Source organism: Nuphar pumila, chromosome 3 (genome assembly GCF_984573655.1).
Source record: "Nuphar pumila chromosome 3, dmNupPumi1.hap1.1, whole genome shotgun sequence".
Lineage (NCBI taxonomy): Eukaryota > Viridiplantae > Streptophyta > Magnoliopsida > Nymphaeales > Nymphaeaceae > Nuphar > Nuphar pumila.
In genome coordinates, this window is record NC_143251.1 from 119656744 (window position 1) to 119665012 (window position 8269).

Genomic DNA, 8269 nt, shown 5'->3' on the forward strand with positions numbered 1-8269 from the left:
TTCAATGTTTGATATGATATTGTGGCTGCTACAAACAAGATGCTAGAGGGGCGACGTGCTTGCATCCATGGGATGGAGGAGATGATGAGTTTGGCCCATAGTTTTGAGCGCTTCAGATGCTGTTTGGTTGCCATGGAATTACATTCCCAGCTGCTTGGCAAGGCTACAGGTTTTCCAAGGCGATGTTTGGTTGCCAAGGAATGTAATTACATTCCCAGCTGCTTGGCAAGGCTACAGGTTTTCCAAGGCGACCGACTCTGTGGAAAGGTAAGCCTCCAGATTGGTTCCCATTTTTTTTTTCATGAGATTGTAATTGTCATCCTTTTGCATCTTGCTCTGGTCGGGGTCTGCCTAACCCCAGCTTGCCAATCTAAAAATAAAAGAAGAAGCCAAAATATCTCTTTATGATATTATATTTCATGTTGGATGCGTAGGAGGCATGCCTTGTTCAGAGACATGCATCAATAGAAGATGATAGAGAATTGCTTTGTGAAAAATCTCACCCTTTTTTTTTTTATATTTACACAGAGAAACCGCCACCAGGATCAGAGACATAGCCATGCTGGCTCTGCCTGCTGTATTTACAATCACTATCACTATCCTGGCAGTGTAAAAACTCTGCGTGCTTACTCTTGCCCCAAGGGAGTAGCCATGGTTCGGCTTGTGCAAGGACTGATGCTTATAGGGTTTGAACCTAGACCGCCTGCCTAGCAGCCTGGGCCCCATCCCACTACGCCAAACCCAATCTGAGCAAAAAGGTTGCCTTTATAATAAAAGAATCACACCTTTTGTATTTACAAAAAAAAAAAACTGTTTTTATAAAGAAAAATTAAGCTTCAGTTTAAACTAAAGGAAAAAATTGCCTCTCGCCTGTCAAACACACCTTATGATTAAGAAGCTCAAAAAGTATTTTATTGTTAAAATTACAATGAGTCTAACATGATTCTATTCTTGAAAATATCGACTATAAGATAATTGGATTCGTTCTTGTGATATTCCAATTCGAGCTTTATTTGTGACTTTGATTTGGGCTGTAAAAAAGATAATAGGCTACTCTAGTGGGAGTTTGATTCGACCAATCAGATGTTACCTAATTAGATAGTAGAAACATGCTTGTCCCATTGAAATCCTTAGTTGACCATTAAAAATTTTTGGTTCAAATTGCAACGGATATACTTAATTGTTTTCTAAATAAAGAAAATGAGTCATTAATTTACATCATAAAATGTAAATAAATGTCATACACACATTGGTAAAAACATTTAATTTTTTGATGTGGTATCTAATACTTTCTAATAAAGATAATGACATAATACTATACTTTCACTGCGTTGTGTATATACCAGAATGACACAATGAATGTGAATAAAGCCTAAAAATTAAGTGACCTTAATAGAACTACTTAGTATGAGATATCATTAGTAACTAAAATTTGTAAAAAAGAACTTGTCAAACCTTTACACCGAAAAGCAAAATAATAGTAGAACCTCTCTTTTCAGCAAAATAACAACATAGTCATGCAACCCTTTTTCAACTATTACTATCATATATTTCTTTAATACATATATCATAATGCATGCATCGTATACATACATATGGCCATTTGAAATGTTATACATTGTTACACATACAATCATCAATGGCAAACTTCATTACAAAGCAAATTGGATACCAACTTGTGTGATTGAAATATCCCTTCATATACTGTCATGGTGATGGCAAAAACTTCTTTTTTTTATATTTTATGATGAGGAACTCTCGCCGAGAACCGAGTCACTTACTGGACCTGCCGAAAAACTTTGATGGGGTGACCGGAAACAAGGGCAGCAATTGTGGCTCAGATTTTTGAGGATTTGATGGATAGACGTAGAACCTTTTCTCTGCAATCGCCTTCTCTTCTTCTAATAAAGTAGCAGCATCAAATAAATCAAAAGTTGATGGCTTGATGGTGGTGAATAAGTTGTCTCTTAAGCCAAAGTAGTTGGAAGATGATGCAGCATTTGATACTGAAGATGTGGTAGAGTTGTTGTCAACCTTGGGCTTTTGAAGCTTCTTTTGAGGATCCTTGCATATTTTGTTGGTGGTTTCCATCATAGCTGGGTGTGGGTTTGCAGGTATATCAAAGATGGTTTTGGAGGAATTTTCAGTGGTTTCTGAAAATCCAGAAGGGTTTTGGACATCTTTGAAGGAGGAAGGTTCAACTTGCATAGAAGTATGATCTTCAAAGTCTTTTTCAAGGAAAAGTGCATATACGAATGGGTCTATGAAAAATGATGGAATATGGTTGTTATTGGGATTCTCGTTGTTGCCTGGGTATATTGCAAATTGTGATGGCTTTGGGGTTTCCATTTTCAAAAAAAAGGTAAAGCAGTACTGTAGCAGGTATTTGGAAAACTTGGAGGATTCCAGAAGGTATGAGAGAGAAAAGTTTCTCTCTCTCTCTCTCTCTCTCTCATGTGATATGGAGAAGATGGGTCATGCTCCAAATATATATAGATATGTTTATGCAAATGTGATTTGATTCTTTCCTTTTATCCAAAAGGTTTTTCCCAAGAAATAACCTTTTCATCAGTAATACAATGTATATGAAAGTTGCCAGTGGATTCGACTTTATCCAACTTAACTTAATAAAAATGACTCAAGAGTTACTGGAAGTGCCTCCTTAGAGGGGGAAGCGCGCTTCGGAAGCAGGAAGTGCCAAAGAGAGAAACATGGGGAAACTCGCTTCTTATTTGCAAGAAGCACCCTTCAACTAGCTTCTCCCTCTCATCCCTTTTGTTTCTCACTCACTTCTCCATTGTTTTCCTTCACTTCCCTTTGCTTTTTGTGTTTTTTATGTTAATTTCTTCCTCGCTTTTCACTTGCTCCCCTCCCCTCCCCTCCTTTCCCATTTGTTTCTCCCTCTTTGTGCCTTTCTCTTCTCACATGCTAGCTTTCACAATGGCTTTTGTCCCTCTTCCCTCTTCATACTGTTTTTTAACACTTGCTTCTCAGCTTCCAATTTACCATTGCTTTCCTTATCCATTTTGCCTCCTGGTAAGTATGCTAAGGCCACGTTTGGCGTCCAATATTGTGGATGAATTTTTGTAGAAGTCAGTTTTGGGGATGCCATAGTTTAGAAGTTCATCTGCAAGATAAAGAAGTTGTTTGTAAACTATAACTTGAAATTAAGGACTTTTAAACATAAATAGTGTGTTTGGCGCATTAATTAAGAAGGCCTTATAAAGCACTGTTTTGTAGTAAAAAAACTAAATTACCCTTGGCTTTCTAAAATGGGTCGGGTATAATAGGTTAAACCCACCCAACCCAACTTGAACACAACTCAAGGGTATTATTGGATCAGGCTGTTTTTATGGGTTTTTTTATAATAATGGGTCTGATTGGATATTGGATCACGTTTTTGTGGGTCTTTTATAATAATAGGTCCAATTGGATAAGCACATTGCACACACAACACATACAATTTGCAAGAGCAGACAATGGTGAGGCTGTATTGTTCTGCCTTGTTATGATCTACTTTGACAACATTTCTCACAGAACAGGATGACTACAAAATTCGTAAAAAGGATCTCTCAAGAACCAACTAAATGGCATATTTGCTTAAACCAAGTCTCCGTAAAAACAAAGCCCCGTCTATCCTGTAACAACATAAGTAAACTTGTCTTTCACAAAATTGAAAGAAACAAACGGGTGCATATTTCAACTAATGAGAAATCACAGTCAATCAACATATGCAAATCATTTTTTTGTGCTGCATGTTTCTGCATATCACAAGTCACAAGCAGTATGAGCATGAGGAGTCATTCTTTTGATCTCAATGGCCATGACACCAAATAAAAGCACCTATGAAGAGTGCATAAGAACAATTTCACTATAGTGAAACATGTCCCATTACATGGTGAAAACACTGTTACACCATGATCCATGTTAGAGGACCAATGCCGGTAAGCCCCATAAGAAGCAACATTAAAACCAAATAGGCAAGAAGAACAGAAATGAAATTCCAGCAACATCTAGTTACCTTTATCAATAAATACCTCAGACTAAAGGATGGATTTCTTTGTAAAGAAATCAAATTACAAATCACTGGCAATCTAACATGTATGCTATATATGCTCATGACCAACTAGGCACATGAACCAATACAAGCTGATCAATGAAATCCTCATGTAAAAGAACCAGCATGACCTGTTGCTATGGACAGCGCCCTACCTGTGTTTTATGGGGCCTGAGGCCGAGGGAAAAAAATGGGCCCCCTATTAATAGTAGGAGTTCGGGGGCAGCGCCTCCGAATTTTTTTTAAAGAATCAAAATAACAATAAAATTTGCATTCGCATTAAACAAATATAATATTCCAAATATTTATATTATATTAAATAAAAATATATAAAATATTTATATAAACTACCTAAACAATACTCGTCTGATTGTTTTAGAGGCAAAAACAGTTATCAAATCAGTTTAATCAAGTTGTTCAACATTAATTAACAGAGATTAACTAATACAAATATTTATATTATTTTTAGATTTAACTAGCAATAACATCAATTAACAGAAATTAACTAACAAAAATTAACTGCTAACAGAAATTAGAAATCAGAAATTACAGTGAAACAAGAAAGTCAAGAGAATATGACACAACCTGATAGTATCATCATTCAAATAATGATAAGATTTATATTTTTACTAAACAAATATGATATTATAAATATTTGTATTATATCAAATAACAATGTCTAAAATATTTATATAAACTGCTTAAACACTACTCGTCTAGCCGGTTTAGATCCAAAAATATTCATCAAATCAGTATAATCAAGTTGTTCAACCATTTCTTTCTCAATTGACAACATAGCCAATCCATTCAATTTGTCCTGAGACATAGTTGATCTAATATTAACAGACAAAGGACATTCTCTCCATTTCCTAAAGAAGCTGTGCCAAAAAGCTTTCAGATTTGGTAGGACAGGTTAACCATTTAAAACAATCTTGATGACAAACTATGTTTATAAGATTCAAGAATCAAAACAGTGTTGGTCACAAACTTGAATATCCAAAAAACAACATTACTATGTGCACATGACAAGTATTATGACCTTTGACAAAAAAAAATCACTTTCAAAAAGAAAAAGGCACACCAAGCTAATATTAAAGGAATATTTTTCATATCCAGTAACAATTTTCCAAACTTTCCTTCAAAAAAATCCTCAAAAAAACAAAGAACTTACAATTAGTGCCTATTCATCTAAACAAAAATAACATCCTATGTAGTTGTGTGAAAATCCAATGTACTCACTGTTTGTCACCAGCAAAGGATGATGGAAAACAAACACTCTTTTGGGTCCATATGCAATTTGTGAAGATGAAAATGGCCTCAACACCTCTTACCACAGCAGATTTTTGAACCTCATCTATCTCACATCGAAAACAATAGTTTTTGGATGAGCTTGTATCTGCCTCTCAAAAAACTTTTAGGTGCTTGCAATAAAGATTGAAAACCATGATTTCAAGACACGAAAATTGAAAACCTGAAGGAACTGACATGCTCACTCAGCAAGAAGTTTTTTTTTTTTTTGCTTTTGCCTATTGGGCATGATAATAACAGCCACAGTTAGATGCACAGACCTCAGTAACCCAATTGAGATAGACCTCATTGGACCTCCTGCAGATGACAATACAGAAACTGAATATTCACCTCCCTCTACTTATCTGCCTCAATCAAATGTGCTAGAATTTTCTTTAGAGCTTTTTGAATTAGATTGAAGAAGAAAAGAGGCTAGCGCAAGAGAATTAGATTGAAGACGAAGAGAGGCCATCGCAGGGGTTTTAGATTGAAGAAGACGAGAGGGCGTATGAGTTTTAGATTGAAGAAGATGAGGTGGTGCATGGGTTTTTAATGTTTAATCGGATCTGGGTCGAGTAAAGGATCCCAGTCTGATCCTTTACCTGAACCTTTTCTAAACAAATGGGGAGATCAAGCCTTAAAAATGGGCCCCTAAATTTTTTTTGGGCCCAGGGGCCCTGAGGCCCAAGCCTCATTGGCCTCTTTACAGGTCCGGCTTTGGCTATGGATGATCCCACTATTCACACAAAACTCTCACAAAAACATCATCTAAAGGCAATTTGCAGTTAGCTGATCTGGCCTGAAACTTAGGGCAACAATAGATGCAAAGTTGTCATCAACCAACACCATATCTACAACACTTTGATATTCACAAAAGAAAATAAAAAAATTATAAACTAGCATTCAGAGCACTCTTATTCCAATGATATGATGGCCAAGCCTCGTAAGCCCACCAAACGGAATGTCATATTAACTTCTAAGTAGCACCAAATTAAAAAGATACTATGACAACTGCTAAGTGCTAACTAACATCAAATTCTAACACAAGCAAAACAAGCTCAAGCAGCAAAATGGGTATCTCCAGGTTCATCATTTGCAGGTTGTAAGTTTATAGTATGTAGCAGTTTTACACTTTTATTGTTTTGCGCTAATTTATATTACAAGTTTGTTTAAAGTGGTCTTAGTATTCTTGGTGAAACTTCAATGATGCAGAGAGCCATAACATAACATCAATACTTAAATACTATTATCTACGAGTAAAGTCGAGTATAAATGCTCTATCGCAAGCTTGTGAGTTGTGAACTACAAATTGAGGATCTTTAAGACTATAACTTCTATTATGAAGTGCACATGTTTGAAGTTTTTTTGTATTGTTTGTAAAAAATGTGTTTAATATAACCATTTGTAGAATTTAACTAGTTGGATATGGTTTTATTTGTGGTTTACTATAAACCAATAAGTTGATATACTTCACATTATTTATTTTGATTATTTATTTACTAAACATATGGAAATCACTTATTTCATACAACTATATTTAAGTGTTCATATTATAGGTTTTTTTAAAAAAATTAAAAATTAATATTAAAATACTATGTTTAAATTTTATATATATAAGAATTGGTTATTGTTAAATTATATGTAATATCCTAGACTAACTAGGATTTGTTTAACTCTAGTTAGAATAGAAATTTTATTTTTTTTATTTTTTGTACCTTTTTAGGCTTTTTGACTAGTCAATGTTTGACCTAGTAAAAAAGCAATAGAGCCCTTGGTTGTGCAACAACTCCCTTTCCTACCTCTCTTCAATGCATTATAAATATGGGGCAAAGCCCCATCACTTTGTATGACTTTCAAGGGTGTTTTACCCATTTAATAAATATATTTTTTCTTCTCTTTTGTATACCCTTTTTCGGGTATTGTTGTATGAACTCTTGTGGTTCTTGTGTGTAATCCTTTTTCGGTATTTTGGTTGGAGCTATTTGAAGCTTCGTTTGGTAATGATTCAAGAATTCATCTTCTTACATTGTATTAGAGCGAGGTGATCAAGCTAAATTTATTTTTGGTGCATTGGAAAACATGTCATTCAAAGTTTGGAAAAGAAGTGAAGTTCTTTTCAAAATCGTGATTGTATGAAGATCTTAGAGAAGGACTCATACTCATTATCGGTGGTGGAGTACTTACTATCATCTCTTTTATCTCTTCTCTTTTTTTATCTCTCTTATCTCTTTATTGATTTTTTTCTCAAAACCTTGTAAAATGAATGACAATAATAATGTCACCATTAAACCCATCAAGCTTAACGATTCTAACTATGTTACATGAGTTTCAATAATGAAGCACCTCATATGTAAAAAGAGGTTGTGAGAATTTGTTGATGGATCCGATTTGGAACCCAAGTTCATCCTTACAAAGGTAAAAGCAGAGAAAGAAATACCTCTTACAGAGGTTGAGAAAAACAAAGTCATTACCAATTACAAAAAAAGTGAAAAGAATGAAAGATGAGATATGCTAAAATTATGTCTTAGCTCATAAGTAGTGTCAACATCAAAAAGTGTTAAAGTCTTACAAAATTTGAACATGCTAACGATGCTTGAGACTATCTTAAGAGAATGTATTATTTTAAAGACATTGCACGTGTGTGCAACTTACAAGACAAAGTTAGAAATATGGTCCAAGGAGACAAGAGCATTAGAGAATACTATAATAGTTTGTCCAAATTATAGAAAGAATTGAATCTCTTTGAACCTAAGTGGCATCGTCCACAAGACATAGAACTCTGCCAAAATCAAATAAATGCAAAATACTTCTTTCAATTTATTAGTCGATTAAGATCAGAATATAAATCAACCAAATTTGTTCTCCTTCATTGAGAAAAAATTTCTTCCATAGAAGACACAATAGAAGAGTTAAGCATGGAAGAGA